The 18,218-nt window shown below is 42.4% G+C and overlaps 1 protein-coding gene across 1 annotated transcript in view; it reads left to right on the forward strand.

The window, feature by feature from the left end:
* Positions 1–18,218, forward strand: part of frmpd4 (FERM and PDZ domain containing 4) — a 45,050-nt gene that overhangs the window by 1,473 nt on the left and 25,359 nt on the right. The window lies entirely within an intron of this gene.

Consider the following 18,218-nt stretch of genomic DNA (forward strand, 5'->3'; position numbering starts at 1 on the left):
TATTTAGCCTAGCTTCATGGATCGTATAGACAAACCCACTCTATTTAGCTCAAAGAAATGGAACGCCTCCCTTCACCATCTCCTGCCTTCACAGCACCCTCAGATGTTTGTCAGGAGCAAAAGGCTTGCTCTAGCGTTCATTTCCAGCGTTTCGTCATTTGTTCTCCTTTTGTTGAAGACAAACTCGTCCGCCTCCTTGCCAAACAAAGTTCGAGTCTTCTTGACCAAAGTTGTTTAGGCAGCTTTGTTCCTCCTGTGTTAAACTCGGGCCTACCTCCAAGCCCTGTTACTGCTTTGATACACTGTGTGGGTGGTTCAAAATGGTTTGTCAGCAGCAGCTCTGTGGCGATAATGAGCATCAACCTCGTGTATTTATACACAAAGTGTCAGTTAGCGTTCATTCAAAGGCCTTGTAACTGGAAGGGGGAATATAGGTACACAACTGCTGAGCATATTGCTCTGTGAAAAATCATTTTTAATGGGTGAAGCTATTTCTAGTCACAAAAACAAGCATTATGCGTGTGTGGAACCCATAGTTTCCCTAAAACGTTCGTAAAACAAAGCTGGCGACTAAAACCAACTGAATTGCGTAACCCTCTGCAGGAGGCTGGTGTGTTTCTTAAAAATATCTATCCTCTGATCCATCGTTCAACGTGTTTTGACAGCTAACTTCCTTTAATGGGGAATCACTGGTCTGGACAGGGATTGATTAGCCCGGGCGCTCATCAGAGCGCACACAGACACACACGTCTTTCATACTTAGCCGCTGATATCACAAGCTCCGAGGGAAGAAATGACTGTGGGTCAGAAACGGGAGCCAGCTGGCTGGTGCACGAGGTTGCAGCCATTAATATTGTGATGCCCTTTGGAGCTTTTAGCATGAAAGCAGTGAATGGGACAAAGAGGTGCAACAGAGTCCACGTCTCGCTACAGGCTGAGTTCATCACTATATTTAGTTAATGTTTTACATGAAGGCCTTTGGAACAGAAGAAACCTGCAGAAAAGGAAATTTAATAATGAATTCAGAATGATAATACCTTATTTTTCTTATGTATTTGCAGCTTGAGTGATTCAGTCAGACGCGTTTTATTACTGAGGAAGTGAGGCTTTCGTTTCAGGTCGGGGGACAACTTGTTTGACGTTACATAATGTTACAGCAGACCGTAGATCCAGTTTTCGGATGGCAGCCATGAGATAATGGTGTTTTGTTGTTTGTCAGGTAAACTAGCAGCAGCAGGAGGCTGACTCCCTCGCTCGCCACAAAATAGCAGGAGGATCGAGGTGGGTGGGCTGTTTCCCAGATGCTGTTTTATTTCCACACAGATTAACAAACCAAATAAATAAATAAAGAAACCTTTTTATAGAGAGAGAGGCACCAGAGAGCTGATCAGGATAGTGTGGTTGCCTATGGCAACAATGTCAGCGCTTACCAAGACAAACTCACAAATGCAAAATTTTGCTGGAGTAATGGGAAAGACAGACGTCTTAGGGGCAATTGTTGCTGTGCAGAAGATTTCAGAGGAAGAGAAGTGATTCTAGTCCTCCACACATCAAATTTGATTGTGTGGTTGAGTAATCTGTCTCATTCCTCAGAAACCCTGCAGCCTCCTGCTATAAGAAACATGCTCAGCAGCATCCTTAAACTCTACCACAACCTTCACATTTACAGCGACATTTAAATAGCAGCACACAATGTAAATAACAGATTGGGTTGTTTTTCTTTTGCGCTGCCATATTGGCCAAAAGCTCAGAGGCACAGTGGTGTTTGGAGAAGTCAAGCAGAGGGCAGATGCACTCTGAAACAAAAGGCTGCGTTTAAATGTGCCTTCACCAGGAGGAGGCAGTCTCTAAAGAAGGAATCAGAGGAATAAATCCTTTAATCAGGGAGGTTCTTGTCTGTCTGAGCCACTTCTCTCCTCAGTCTCCTCCCAGGAGATGGACATTTGTGTGTCTCAGAAGAGTTCATATCCAAAAAAAAATCTCATTAGCTCTCTGTCTCTGTAGACATGTCTGTTTTAGTGAAAACCTTTGAGAAAACAGCATCTTAAGCCACAGAAACGTTGTGCCGCGTCACGCCCGCACGTCATTTAAAAAAGGAGCCATTATAGTTATTGAGAGTGGCTACAAAGGGAGCGCAACGCCATGCCCCAGAAACGCGCTTAAGCTAGGTGCCCGTTCAATTTCAAGCACCATGGCACAGCTGTTTACTACATTGTGGATTGCTTTAAAACAGACATTGCAATGTGGAGTGGCTCTACGGCACAAACCCAACCGCCAAAACATGGACGAGGAGCTTATAAATGCTGTTGCAATGTTGGAAAGTTTGTTTAAAAAACAAACTAGTTCCAAGTTCAGTTCATTTTAAACTGAACTAGTTCATTTCTTAGTTCAATTTAATTCAAGTTTATTTATATAGCGCCAAATCACGATAAGAGTCGTCTCAAGGCACTTCACATAATAAACATTCCAATACAGGTCAGTTCATTAAGCTTATTAAGTTCATAATTAAAACAATTTGAACTAATAATAAAGAATTCTACGATGAAATAATCACAAAACAGTCTAATCAGCCATATTGGAAGGAACTGAAACCAGTTTCATTCATCTGGCTGGGGAATCATTGGTTTTTCTTCTTTAAAGAAAAAAAAAACTAAAGAAGGACATAAATACTGATCACAACCTGTGAGTTTGTGAGGTTGCCATGTGTCTGGCAAGCTAACGCTACAGCACCATCATTTGTAATTCGACACCAGCAGGCAAAAAGCTCCATATTTGTTTAAAGAACCGAAGCCAACAAGAGTGACCAAGAAGTTATTTCTTGTGACCCCAAGAAGCCACGGTATCCTTTTGTTTTACTCTATCGGGTAAAAAAGGCTAGAGGCTAACGCTGAGCTGACATTGCTAACAGTGACTTAAAAGTAAAACATCTGCTCTGAAGTTATCTCAAGCTGCTTTTCCAGTTACCAGCTACTCAATATTACAATGGAATGTATGTGTGAGGTGAATGATGAGTCAATCCTGGCATTTTACTTCTGTTAATGAGTCGTTCGGAATGATTACAGCAAACTAACAACATGGCAGCAAACAACTACACATCCTCTAGTTGCTGGAGGCAAACTACCATAATAAGTAGGGATGTCCCGATGCAATTTTTTTCACCTCCGATGCGATACCGATATTGCAGCCTTCAGTACTGACCTATACCGATATCAATCTGATATATCAGCACAAATCATACATACTTGTACCTATTTCATGGTGTGGAATGTATAAAAGGCTTGATCAAGTGATATTACTCAAACAGAAAACCAAAGCCAGCAATAGTAAGTATAAAAAACTGACCAATTTTTATTTACCTTTGGTTGCATAAATGTGAACAGCTGAGGTTAGGGACATGAGGAAAAAAACACAATATTGTTCACTGATCAACTGCTATAAGCTGAGTGTCCAAAGTATAAAGTTCACACACTGTGAAAATCCTGATTTTGTGATCCTGCTTCAAATGCACAATGAGGTTAGATGTATTAATCTTCCCTGGTTCGGTTCCACCACGGGAAACTTGTGCATGACAAGTGCTGCACTGAGCCAAACTGTTTTTTTTTTTTTTTGGACTTTAACAAAAAATACAGCCACAAGGCCGACATTGTTCCTTGCTACTTTGCTAGCCCATATTGTTCTGATCACGCGGACTTTGCTGCTGGATCTGGGCGCTGCTGGATAGAATTGCTGGAATGGAATTTAAAGCGGAACGTACCGCTAATGTCGTAGCTTTGTGATGCAGTCAGATATAATCCGATACAGTGTTTTCGGGCCGATGTCCGATATTAAAATCGGAACGGGACATCCCTAGTAATAAGTGTAGTAAGTGCTCTCTACTGTAAAACACTCAAGAGTGCAAACACCAGATGTGATCATGTCATTATCTACTTATCAACTTACTGTACATGACACATCTTTGTCATCTAGAATCTTCTGATGCTGATCCGTAACTGGCAACAGCCATGAAACCCGCGTCTTACTTCTGTCTTACATGTTGTACCCTTAAGCCTAGTGTATACTTCTCCATCAACAAGTTTTCACTCATGTGTTTTCCTTTTATACTTCTCCATTGGTGTGTCAGTGTTGCAAAGCAATTCTCCACCAGGACAGCAGGGGGCGTAGTTCTTTTCTGGCGGGTCTGCTTACCATTGCAGTGACGTCTGTGGTTGACGAGTTTATTTCCTTCTTTTCTAAGTACACATACCTTGAAGGAGTTGTGAATTTAAATTGAAATCTTAGAATTCATTGTTTGTCGTTGTTTTTATTTTGTTAAACAAAGTTAGAAAAGAAAGCTTGTAAATGTCAATCCACTCAAGGAGCAATGGCCGACAGAGAGCACGTTTTCATTGATACGATACAGCTGGATCTTGAGGAATGAAAACTTTTAGTACAGAGAATTCAATGGGAGCAATGGAGACAGCAGCATTGAATGTCCATCCACCAACGCTGTCGTTTGGTTTGACCAATATCGCAGACATGCGCTCGTCAATCGCCATTGCGTTTGATAGAATTTTTTTAAACTGGGCTCTACTTTGCATGCATGTTGGAGAGCCCTTGCATCAGTGGATAATGGTGCTGTGTGTCTCCGCACTTCCGAAGACAGGAACTTCCTGTCACAATAGGAGGTTAAAACATTTCTTAGTTTTTTGGTCAGCTTTGAGGATAAAGTTTGTTGACTGACAGTGAGGCTGACAACTGAGAGACAAGAGCACATCAAAAGTTAGATTTAAGACATTTATAAAGATTTAGCTCATTGCATCCTTGAATATATTTCTAAATCTATACAGACACAAGTGTGACATTGATTTTAAAAAGTGCATTGTCTATATATTTTAAAAATTAATTTGTTCCCGTTTGGCATTAAATTTTAACCCATGTCACAAAAGCTGAATGTCAGTGGTGGCTTTTTATTTCCAGGCATATATATATATATGTTTTTTTAATGAATATTGTGCAGCTGATCTTACTGGTGGGTTGGGTACTGTAGGATCACATTAACAGTTTAATTGTTAATTTTTTTAATTAAAACACTTCAGTGCAGCAATTCAAAAAACTATTTTACTGTGTGTCTCTGTTTTAAATGATCATACTGTATTGCATCTTGTATATTGTACTTCATCCTATCACAGAAGTGGGTAATTTCACTCTTAGAAGACTACTATGCTGGACGTTATAGATACTTATTGTCTTCAGCACACCTGATTGACCAATTACCAGGTTTCCATAGGAAATTTCTGGGAGGAGGAAAGGTAACGATGCCTCAGTCCTCACAAATGTTCTGTTACCATACAAAATCGTCCCTTTCAAGGCTTTAATAGGTCATCGGCATATCGTTTTGGCAGTGAGTGATATCAGTGATGAGTGCCAAAAGGCATCCACGAACTGCATTTTTTTTAGCATTGGAAGTTTAGAAACAGCGATTTTATAGCAGCTGCTTATTTTTTTCCTGCAATCTGTTTGACCAGCATTTTTTCACATTTTATGAAATGCCGGTTGTTTGGTGACGTGATCTGTTGAGCGTTGCAGCACCAACAACGTTGAACTCGAAGAAAGAAAAGATGGGACCAAAAATGCTTTCTTCTTTATTTTAGAACTGCGACACACACATTCTTATCATCCACACCGGAGACCACGTTCTCATCAACGACCTTTACGCCATGACAGTGTACATGAGTACACAAATACGAACATCTCAACACCCCCTTTTGAACTCATGTTGCTCAAGTCTTCAAAAAAAAAACAACCATATTGATTTTAATATCTTGTTTTCCTCTTCTTTATCTCTTTTAAACACCAAACATAATACCTGCAAACCTTCCAAGTTTTAACCTAGAAACAGGCTTGATCATAATGTCTGCAGCCATCTCTTCAATAATGCAATATAACAGACACATTTTCTCTCATTTACAATGCACCTTACAAAATGATATTTGATGTCCACATGTTTGCACCTTTGTCGACTCACAGGGTTATTAGCCAAAGTGATCATCCCCTGGTTGTCCCCATACACCACTGTCTGTGTGTATTTGTAGTTGTCTATACCTTTCAAAAGCTGTTCTAAATATATGCACTCTTGCATTGTGGAAGCTAGAGCTATATATTCTGCTTCGCAGGTAGAAAGCGCCACAGTAGGTTGCTTCTTGGTTTTCTACGAAACCAGAGAGCTGTTGTTGCATAAACTGACACAATAACCCGAAGTACTGCGTCTTAGGGTTGTCACGGTATGAAAATTTAACCTCACGGTTATTGTGACCAAAATTATCATGGTTTTCGGTATTATCGCGGTATTTTTTAAACGGTGTTGCATATGTTCAGAAAGCATTGATAGTCCTGTTCTACACAAACTGAAATAGTTCTGAAAAGGTTTAACAGTGTTTATTAAACCTAAAATAACACAAAGCCTTAGCAAAAGTGCAACTTTTCACAAGTAAAGGAACAAATAGCTTATTTTTCTGGAACATGTTACAGTAGTCAGTGCAGGTTTAAATTATACAAATCCAAACATTCAAAACATAAACAATATGTAAACAAATCAAAGAAACACCACTTGTTTTCTCATATACTTGTTTTCTTCATTATCAAAATGAAAATCTAAAACTCCAGTCCACACTTGACTTGAGCGCTGTACAAGTCAACCTTAAAAAAATATATGTATTTAAAATAAATAGCCACTTTAAACAAATTACTAAAATAACTACTACACTATGTAATCAAATCCAAATGTTCAAGTATAAATGGCATTGAATAAGTAAACAAATCAATGACAAGGAACTAATTGTATATTTCTCTTCATCATCAACAAATAAGATGCTTCATCCAGCAACAGCGTGTCCGTGACACGGTTTAAATGCTGGCAGAGGACGCTGCGGCTGCAGTATATAGTGACTCGTTGCATTCTCCCTCAGCCAAAAGTCCTCACGTCATGCATTTAAGCTAAAATGCTAATGTTAACTTACCTTGCACTGGCTGTAGAGACGTGGGTGATCGTCACGCAGATGTGCCATTAGATTCGAAGTGTTACCTTTTGCAGACACTTGTTTCCTGCACGTTCTGCAAACGGGATAGCAGTCTTCTATTAACTGTCCCTCAGCATTTTTCAGAAATCCAAAATATGCCCATACTTCCGATTTAGTCTTCTTTGAGGGCGGATGGATGTCCTGGGCGCTGCCGTCTCCTCCTTCGGCCATTATTTCAGCTTCAAAGTTTTGGTGCCGTTGCAAACTAAAAAGTGCGTGTGCGCGCCGCGGGAACTTCAGCTGAAGCGACGGTGGCTGGTAAGGGTCACCGCGCTGAAACCGCGGCCACGGTAAACCCACCGAGATAATTTAGTTTTTTTAAAACTGGACGGTTATTTTTATTGTCAACTTTTTTACCGGGTTTTACCGCTATACCGGTTACCGTGACAACCCTACTGCGTCTATCATTTTTGTCTCCTGCCCAGTCAGCATCACTGTAGGCTATTAAACCTAGATTTTCACTGTTGTTTCTCCTAAAGCACAACTTTGTCTTTTGTTCCCTTTAGATGTCTCAATACATGTTTTACAGTTATCCACTGTTCTTCCGATGGTTCCTGGAGATGTTGAGACAATTTGCTGACCACAAAACTCAAATCTGGACGGGTACATGTTACAAGATATTTAAGACTTCCAACAGCCTCCCTATACATCTTCACATCTTCCATCCTAGTAGCATCTCCTGTGTAACTCAACTTTTGGTCACATGGAGTTTCCCTGGGCTTTCAGTTCTCCATGTTAAACCTTGTCAGTATTTTGTTAACATATGTTTCTTGTGACATTGTCACACATCCATCAGACTGAGTGAAATCAGAAAATGCTCAAGTCTGCCCAAATCCTTCATCTTAAATCTGGTTGAAAGCGTTTTTTTTTTCCACTTCTTCCATTTATTTTTCATTGCTTGCCGCAATTATTAAGTCATCAACCCAAATAATCATAATTATTTTTCCTTGTTCTGTTTCCTTGGTGTACACACAGTGGTCTGCGGGGTTTTGCTTAAAATTGTTTACAGTCAAATTATCGTACAGAATCTTGTTCCAGTTTCAACCGGATTGTTTTAACCCACACAAGGATGTGTTTACACACGAAACCTTCCCCTTCTTCATAACCTTTTGGCTGATCAACGTAGATCTCATAGTCGATGGGAGCGTATAAATACGCTGTTTTCACGTCCATTTGGTTGAGTAACAGATTTTCCTGTGCTGCTTTCTGTAGAAGAACTCTTATGCTGGTCAAGTTAGCGGTTGGAGAGAATGTCTCGCCATAATAAATTCCCATTTTCTGACTGAAACCTTGGGCTACAAACCTTGCTTTGTATCTGTCTTGTCGTTCGCTGTCGCTTTTGACTGAATAAACCCACTTTCCTCCAACGGTTTTCTTTCCTTTTGGTAAAGTGGTAAGGGTGAAAGTGTTTTCTTTTAAGGATTTTACTTCTTCATCCATAGCTTTTACCCATTTCTTGGAGTTAACTGATCCCATAGCTTCCTCAAATGTGTTTGGGATACCACAAACCACTCGGTAACAATAGTCTATGGTAGTGTAAACCTCATCGCTACCACAATGATCAGTTATAAAATCCTTTAGGTGACTAGATTTTCTTTTCTCCCTAGTAGGATTCCTTCTAAAACCAGGTACTTCTTTTTCTGCATCTGACACCTTTGGTTCATGCTCATCTGGTATGCCATTTTGTACATTTTTATCACTTGTTGTTTCATGAACTCCTTCATTGTGTTTGACTTTATCTGAGTTTGTGTCTGTCATAGGTTGTTCTACACTGGTGTAATCCTCATTTATTTCTGTCTCATCTGTCTGTTTCTCTCTCCACATTTTCTTTTCTTATAAACTTAACCAGTCTGTGTTTTTGAACTGTTTCTGTATCCGGGTGGTAAACGAGATAGGCTGGACTATTTTTATCATAGTCTACAAAAAATCCCTGGCTACATTTTGGATCAAGCTTACCTTTGTGTTGTTTGTATGCAAAACATGCAGATCCAAACTTCTGCAATTTTGATACATCCAGCTTTTTGTCTGTCAGCATTTGATAAGGGGTTTTCCCTGTTCGCCTGTTAAAACATCGGTTTCGTGTTATAGCTGCTGTTTGGACAGCATAGTTCCATAGACACTTTGGTAACTGACTCTCGGGCCTAGTCCACACGTAGCCGGGGTTTTTTTTAAAACGAATATCCGCCCCTCCAAAAACTTGCATCCACACCACCTCGTTTTAAAAGAAAACTCTGTCCACACGTACCCGGATAAATACGTTGTTAAGGACATGCCAGACCTGTAGGCGGCAGTACTTCCCCCGTTCTTAACCTCGTCCTTCGTCTGTGGTCTTCCGCAAGGAGCAGTAATTCCGCTTGCAAAAACAAACAAGCAAAAAGCGCTTGGACAATTGATAAAGTGAGTGCAGCTCTGAGGGCATCCATGCTGTCGGCTAGTGTAAACACAGGTCGCACACGTGATGTCAGCATTTTTTTGTCGCGGAAAGTGACGTTGCGGACCTTAAAACTCCGGTTTTGTCTGTCCACACGCAGACACCCAAAACGGAGAAAACGCAGATCTTCATTTTGGCCGGAGTTTTTAAAAAGATCTGTTTTCGTGTGAAAAAACTCCGTTTTCGTGTGGATGACAGGCCAAAATGTAGAAAACTATCTATGTTTTGGCAGATTCCCGGCTACGTGTGGACAGGGCCTCAATCAGCATGCATCTGCCCATCTCAAAAAGGGTATGCCACCCTCTCTTGGCTGTCCCGCTTTGATGCGGTGAATATGGAGCAGATGTCTCATGCCTGATACCATTTTTCATTAGTAGAGCCTGGAACTCTCCACATGTGAATTCAGTGCCGTTGTCTGATCTAAGGCACTTCACATTACCATAAGGGGCAACATCTGCAAGAAACTTTTCCGTTGCCTGCACTGCATCGGTCTTAGTTTTCAGGAAGTATACAAATATCGCGTTTGAATAGTCATCAGTGAACGATTGTACATATTTGTACCCATTAATAGATTCTGTGGCTATCGGACCTGCCAAATCTGTATGTACCATCTGTAACGGAGCTCTTGCTCTTTTATCTGGATCCCCGTTTCGTGTCTGTGCAAACTTTCCCTGAATACGCACTTCACATTCCTGCTTTGTTTTATCTGTTCCCCCCTTACTTTGAATACCATCAACCACATCTTGTAGTCTCAGTATGTCCTGGTAGTTGCAGTGGCCTAATATGTCATGCCATGCCTGCATGCCATGACATATGCTACATTTATCATTAGCATTAACATCTGTCTCCAAATAGTATAGCTTGTCATGTACATGGATGTTAAAGTTAGTACCATCTTTGTGGGTCAACATGTCCTGCCCTTGTTTGCTCCCAATGCGGTGGCTGACTTAACAGAGAAAATATCTTGGGGGAAGGATGGGATAAACAATGCGCCTCTCAGCATAGCTTTACGTTGCTGGCCTGTGTCATCCATCAAGAGTACCTCTGCATTTCCTCTCCGTTCGGCAATGCCTCTGCACATGGTGCCGTCTGCCAGCTCTACACAGTGTGTTTCCGGACTGAATGTGTCATCAAAGCTCTTGAACTTTGTCATGTCATTGATGATGTGCGAAGTAGCACCGGAGTCAACCAACAGACCTTTCTCCTTAAGGCTGTGTGCTGGCTGTTGACCTCTGATGTCCGCGTCCTTTACCCTGAAAACATAATACTCTGCCTTCGCTGCATATCCTCTTCCGCTTTCTTCTGCGACCTTCTTCCCACCATTTTGTTTAGCTTTGTGTGTGCATGTGGCCTCACAGTGAGTGCTACTCCAGCAGTGACCGCACCATGTCTTTCGCCTGCAAGTTTTTGCTCGGTGGCCCTTTATTCCACATTTAAAACAAACAATGTCCACATCACTCTTGTCTCTGGCTCGTGTACTTGACCTGGTGTGCCTCTGCCCAGCCCCAGCATCAGTTTTCATGACATTGTCGCAGGATTCAACTACTGTTGGGTTAAAGTTGAGTAAATGGAGGTCTAACTGGTCCACCACCACTGAGAACTACATCTCCCAGAATGCACCAACAAAATGGCGACTGATTGGTGATAAAAAACACCTATGCAGGGTGGTGGCTCTCAGTCCTCAGCCAAACAGGAACAGCACAGCAAGCTCTAACAATGAGTTGACTCTAAAGACGCCAATGGTTGGTAACTATTGTTTTATTTATGATATGAAGTTGTTTTGGGTGACCTTTGAAGTCATGTTTTAATTTAATTGTTTACACTGTTAGTGTGGGAAGATTTAGTTTAGAAGTTCTTTGTTTATTGTATTTTATATAAATGATGTGACATCTAACACTTATCTCTGTTCTTTGAAGGTTATCAACCTAATGTTCACTGAACTGACAATAAAAATTGTTGGAATGTGATGGAGTTGTCCCAAAGTGTCCCTTTAGAGTGAAACTAGTGTGGAGTTTGACAGTTGATAACCACAGAGCACCCTGGAAAAGGAGATAAAGGGCTTCAAACCAGAAAAGCTGTGGACGCAAGAGAAAATAAAGATGGCAGAAGAGGTCTTGGGGAAGACGGTCAAACTGCTGAAGCAGGAGAGGACCAGCGCTAAAAGCAGCTTCACCAGACTAGCCAACTATATTTCAAGAGGAGCAGACATCATGCTGAAAACCGAATTAGAAGAGGAATTTGGAAAACTTTCAGACCGGTTCAGGTCAGTTCTTGACTCTAATGATGACTACAGGATTGGACTGGAGGCTGATGTCAAGGCAGTGGATGAAGAAGCAGAACTTGATAAGCAGCAACAGACCGACATTCAAATGACTTTAAAAGATGCAGAGAATAAAATGAAGGAGGTTACTGCCGCTGTACAAGCTAACCTGTGGGGAAGATATGGAGAAAGGGAACTTAAAACATCAATCCATGAAGCAGAGGAAGTAGTTGATGAAGCTGAAAATATGCAAGTCAAAAGTGACAATTTGGAGGGCTATGAGGTTCACCTCACTTTATTAGGTGAGAAGGTTAGTGCAGTCATCTCAACTATGTCTGTGTGGGAGAGGTGGATTCCTGACTCATCAAGAGATGAAATGAATGGGAGACTGAAAGGACTGAGAGCAGCCCACTGCAGGCTAAAAATGAGAAAAGCTGAATTTGCCATATTAAGGAGGCTAGCTGATCAAGGCACGAACGGTAAACCTATCCAACCATTACCACCTGTTGTGAAGATAAAACCAACTACCCTTCCTGTCTTCCAGGGTAATATGAGAGAGTTCTACAGGTGGAAAAAAGACTGGGAGAGCCTGCAAAGGCAGGGAGAGCCCACTGGCTCACCTGAGGTGCTCAAGATTCAGCTCCTGGAGAGTGTAAGTGAGACCATCGTGAAGGAGCTGAGACTGTCAACTTATACAACTGCAGATGATATGTTCAGAGTCCTGGAAAATAGATACGGCAACAAGTCTACCATTACAGTTGAAATCCTTGAAGAATTAGACAAAATGCCGCAGGTGAAGGGGAACCAGCCGAGGAGAGTCATTGACCTGATTCAATCTGTAGAGAAAGCCCTGGCAGATCTGACAGAGCTGGGGAACATTGGAGCCATAAAAAATCCGTTAGTCATTAAGTCCATTGAAAGCAAGTTACCTGACTTCATAAAAAGAGACTGGCTAACATTTCTAGTTAACCCTAAAAACAATGTCACAGCAGATACTCACTTTGACACGCTCTTGAAGTTCCTGAAGAACCAAGAAGAGATATTGGAAAGACTTGAACAACTGAGAAGTGTGGATAAGGTGGACAAGTCTGAGAAAAGGCATGAAAGAAGGTCTACATCAGCCAGAGCTACAACAAAAGAAGTTGACAAGGGTTGTGGTGTCTGTGGTGATTATGGGCACAGCAACAAAATATTCTTCTGCAAGAAATTTAAAGCTTTGAAGCTATCTGAAAAGAAGTCTGTTTTGAAGAAGCTGGGAGCATGCAATAAATGCTTAGGATACCATGATGATGACAGATACTGCAAAGACAATTTCCTATGCAAAAACACGTACTGTAAAAGGGGAGAAACTGGGCCAGACCACCATTATTTCCTGTGTCCAAAAGCTGAAACCAAAGGACAAGGGGGCACAGTTGGAAAATATGGAGGAAAAGGAAAGTTCACAGAAGAACAGGAAGATTTCTTATCACTACTTTCCCCTGAACTAGCAGATCAGTGCAGAAAGGCATTCACAAACAAATCTTCAGTTACACTCAAAGCTGCAGGCCAGTCTGAATTACTGAAGAGGAATGAGCTGGTTGAACTTCCGGTGATTATGATGCTGATGCAAGTAACGGCCAATGCAGGTCAGAAGATAGGCACCCTCATTGACCTAGCATCAGACACCAATTACATAACTCACAGAGCTGCGGAAAGATTGGGCCTCAGGGGTGAAGAAATAACCCTGGTTGTACATGGAGTTGGTGGAATGATCATGGACGTTATAACAAAAAGGTACCTCCTAAAAGTCAGAGTCAAAACTCAAAAGGGGACTGAAAGAGCACATCAACTAGTCTGCTATGGCTTGGATGAAATTGCAAAAGTTTATCAAGCAATTCAGCCTGAAAAGTTGAAAAGATTCTTCCCAGACGTCCAGCTCGAAGATCTGAAAAGACCAGCGGAAGTTGAGCTTCTCATAAGCCATCGAGAGGGAAGACTTGCACCCCAAAGAGTTAGAGTCATTGGAGACCTTGTTTTGTGGGAAGGCCCATTGGGAAAAACAGTGGGCGGAGCTCATCCTGATTTGTTTGAAGAAGTAGAGGTGACAGCATATGAATCAAGAACCCACTTTGCTCGCTCTTTGCGACCTGCTGCTGTCAAATATCAAGAAATTACAGTTCCAGCAACCAAGCCAGCTTGGCAATTGCAGGAAGATGCATCTCTGTCCAGATTTACATCTACCAGTAACCGTGAGTTCCTTGAGTGGTGGCACTGGGACAGCATCGGAGCCGCATGCGAGCCCAGATGTGGAGGTTGTCGATGCGGAAATTGTTCGCCAGGAGGAAGAGACATGACCTTGGCTGAGGAGAAAGAGTATGAGATCATTAAAGGAGGGCTCACATACATGGAGAAAGATGCTCACACACCATCTCCACATTGGGATACAAAGTATCCTTGGACTGAAGATCCCGCCTCCCTCCCTAACAACAAAAGGGCTATTCAGGCTTGTTTCTTAAGGATGGAAAAGCAGCTGAGCAAAGAGCCAGAATGGAAAATCGCTTATGCAACCCAAATCCATGACATGGTCGAAAGAGGTGCAGCTATGAAACTCACCAGTGAAGTCCTGGACAAGTGGACAGGTCCAGTGTGGTATGTTAGTCACCTGGTGGCGCCAAATCCTCATTCGGTGACAACACCAGTCCGCATTGTATGGAATAGCAGCCAGAAATACAAAGGTGTGAGCATGAACGATCTTCTCTTGAAGGGACCAGATGTCCTTAACCCCATAAGAGCTGTCCTGTTAAGATTCAGAGAAGGGGTACATGCAGCTCTGGGAGATATAAAGAAAATGTATAACTCTGTCTGGTTGGAGGAGCGAGAAATGCATCTACACAGATTCCTGTGGAGAGACAATCCTACAGAGGAGATCTGTGAATATGCAATCACCAGAGTCAACGTCGGCGACAAACCTGCAGGTTGTATTGCGCAGTTGGCTATGAGGGAGACCGCAAGTCTACCTAACTTCGCTCACTTGAAGGATGAACGAAGAGTTATTGAAGAGGACAGTTATGTGGATGACCTCTTGACCTCCCACAATGATTTGCACAGGCTTGACAAAATTACAGCAAAAGTTGAAGAGATTTTAAAAGGTGGGGGTTTCTTCCTTAAACCCTGGGTCCGGTCAGGGCAAAGTGGGAGGAAAGGAACTGAAGCAGATGTACTAAACCAGGATCAAAGGAAAACCTTAATTCTTCCAAACCAGATGAAAGAGGGAATAAACAAAGCCCTGGGCATCGGCTATCAAGTAGATGAGGACAAACTCTACATGCTGACTGCAGTAAACTTTTCTAAAAGGAAGAAGAAGATGCGAGTTGGAAAAAATCTTCTTGAAGAGGAGGTGAGAACACAAACTCCTAACCAGTTGACAAGAAGAGTCCTCCTAAGCCAAGTTGCTGCACTATATGACCCAATTGGCCTAGTTGCACCAGTCAAGCAGAAAGGAGCGATCCTTGTTCGTAAAGCGTTCCAAGAAGGAGGGGGTGGCAAGTTGACCCAAGAAACCTGGGACCGACCTCTCTCAGAAAGTCTCGGAGAAGAAGCCATACAGCTTTTTGAGAACTATGCACAGCTTGGTCACGTAAAATTCCACAGAAGCCTCACACCATCTGACTGGAAAGGAAAACCTTGGGGTATCACATTCTCTGATGGAAGTGATAAATCCTATGGAGCTGTGATGTACTTAAGATGGGAGACAAATCAAGGCATTGAAGTCAGGTTTGTGGAAGCCAAAGCCAAGCTGACACCCTTAAATCAGAAAGGAGATGCCGTTAAGGCAGAAATGTGTGGCGCAGTCTTTGCAGCCAGGATCAGGAAGTATGTGGAGAAGCATGCTCGAATGAAGATTGAGAGGTGGTTCCACTTACTGGACAGTCAGACAGTCCTTGGAGCTATCCAACGAGACAACTATGGATACCAAACATTCTTTGCAAATAGAGTGGGTGAGATCCAGAAGGCCGGGCTAGTGCAAGACTGGTGGTGGATCCGTGGAGATCTAAACATAGCTGATATCTTAACCAGAGGAGGCGCTCCTGACGATTTGAAGGAAAATTCCACATGGCAAAATGGACCAGAGTTCCTGAAGTGGCCAGTGGACGAGTGGCCTATTCAATCGGCTGGAGAAGTGGCAGCCCAGGCCAGAGAAAGGGTGAATCAGGAAAAAGATTTGTGTAAAGAAAAAACATCCACTCCACCAAAAACGTTTCCCACTGGCTGGGTTAAACGTCTCGTGGACATAAAACGATTCAGTAGTCTAACCAAACTGAAGAGAGTTATTGCCTGGATCCGTCGAGTTGCTGAGCAGTGGCTAAAGAGGACCTCAAACCCAGAACAGAAAAAATGGATTGCAACAACACCTAAGCAGGCTGGATTGAAAAACACAGAACTTCAGGATGCATGTGATGACATCTTTCTCTCGGCTCAAGTAGGTGTAACATTTCCAGACACAACTCTCAGCAGATTGGCAGTATACAAAGATGAGAACACTGGACTGCTACTTTGTGGAGGTAGAATCCAGGTGTTCAATGAAGAGAAGACTGCTGTACCTGTTTTGCCATATGAATCCTGGGTGTCTACTCTGTTGGCACGAGAATCTCATGAAGCCAACCATGAGGGGGTAGCAGGAACCCTTCTCCGGATGAGGAAGACAGCTTGGATAATTAAAGGCCGGAGAATCGCTAAGAGGGTGGTTGACAGCTGTGTACGCTGCAGGAAGAACAGAGCAAGGCTGTGTCAACAAATAATGGCAAACTTGCCTCCGGAGAGAACAAACCCAGCTGCTCCTTTTGAATTCACTACCGTGGACCTGTTTGGCCCATATGAGGTCAAAGATGAAGTCAAAAAAAGAACTAAAATCAAAGTATGGGGAATCATCTTCTGTTGCATGGCCTCCCGTGCCATACACACAGACGTGGTAAGTGACCAGTCATCCGAAGGTTTCCTGCTGGCCTACCAAAGGTTCACTTCACTGAGAGGGCACCCCAGGAAGATCTGGTCAGACCCTGGCACTAACTTTGTAGGAGCCAAGCTTGCTCTCGAAAAGCTGTACAACTTCCTTGACCAACTGAACAAGACTGAAGTTGAAGACCTAGCTGCCAAACATGGGACAGAATGGGTTTGGAAGATCCATCCTGCAGACTCTCCCCATAGAAATGGTGCAGCAGAAGCTGCTGTAAAAATAGTGAAGCGGGCCCTGAGCAATCTTGGAGGAGAGGGCATCTTCACCTGGGGTGAATTCCAAACCTTTCTTTACATGGCAGCCAACCTTGCAAACGAAAGACCTATTGATGCCAAAACTCAAAGCAGGGAAGATTGTGTGGGATATATCACCCCAAATTCTCTGCTTCTAGGGCGTGCAAACCTGAAGGGAGACCCTGGAGACTTCCAGTTTGATGGTTACCCATACAAAAGACTAAAAAGTATTCAAACAGAGGTCAGTAAATTCTGGAAAAAGTGGAGCCAATTGGCTGGACCAAATCTCTTTGTACGGAATAAATGGCACACCAAAGAGCGAAATGTCGCTGTTGGAGACGTGGTCTGGTTGGCTGATCAAAATGCCTTGAGAGGACAATACAAGCTGGCCAGAGTTGTTAGTGTCAACACTGACAGGAAAGGCATTGTAAGAGACGTGCTTGTGAGGACCTTTCCTAGCTATCCGGTTCCCACCAGAAAGGCAGCTGGAAAGAAGGCGGTTGCAGAATCCATTAGACTGAAACAAAAAATCCCAACCACTATCCTTCATAGGGATGTTAGACGCCTTGTCATTCTAATTCCTGTTGAAGAACAAAACAACAAAGTACTTGTGTGACCTCATTGGGTTTGGAAAACCATGAGCTCAAGTGGGAGGTGTTGGGTTAAAGTTGAGTAAATGGAGGTCTAACTGGTCCACCACCACTGAGAACTACATCTCCCAGAATGCACCAACAAAATGGCGACTGATTGGTGATAAAAAACACCTATGCAGGGTGGTGGCTCTCAGTCCTCAGCCAAACAGGAACAGCACAGCAAGCTCTAACAATGAGTTGACTCTAAAGACGCCAATGGTTGGTAACTATTGTTTTATTTATGATATGAAGTTGTTTTGGGTGACCTTTGAAGTCATGTTTTAATTTAATTGTTTACACTGTTAGTGTGGGAAGATTTAGTTTAGAAGTTCTTTGTTTATTGTATTTTATATAAATGATGTGACATCTAACACTTATCTCTGTTCTTTGAAGGTTATCAACCTAATGTTCACTGAACTGACAATAAAAATTGTTGGAATGTGATGGAGTTGTCCCAAAGTGTCCCTTTAGAGTGAAACTAGTGTGGAGTTTGACAACTACAGCCAACCTTTCAGTGTCTTCAAAACTTCGTAGTTTTGTTTTAAACTCCGTAAACGTGATATCATCTTTATTGTGTGTCACATGTATTGCAAATGGTTTAAAATTTTCCGGCA

The sequence above is a fragment of the Nothobranchius furzeri genome, chromosome 14 (assembly GCF_043380555.1).
Source record: "Nothobranchius furzeri strain GRZ-AD chromosome 14, NfurGRZ-RIMD1, whole genome shotgun sequence".
In the NCBI taxonomy this organism is placed as follows: domain Eukaryota; kingdom Metazoa; phylum Chordata; class Actinopteri; order Cyprinodontiformes; family Nothobranchiidae; genus Nothobranchius; species Nothobranchius furzeri.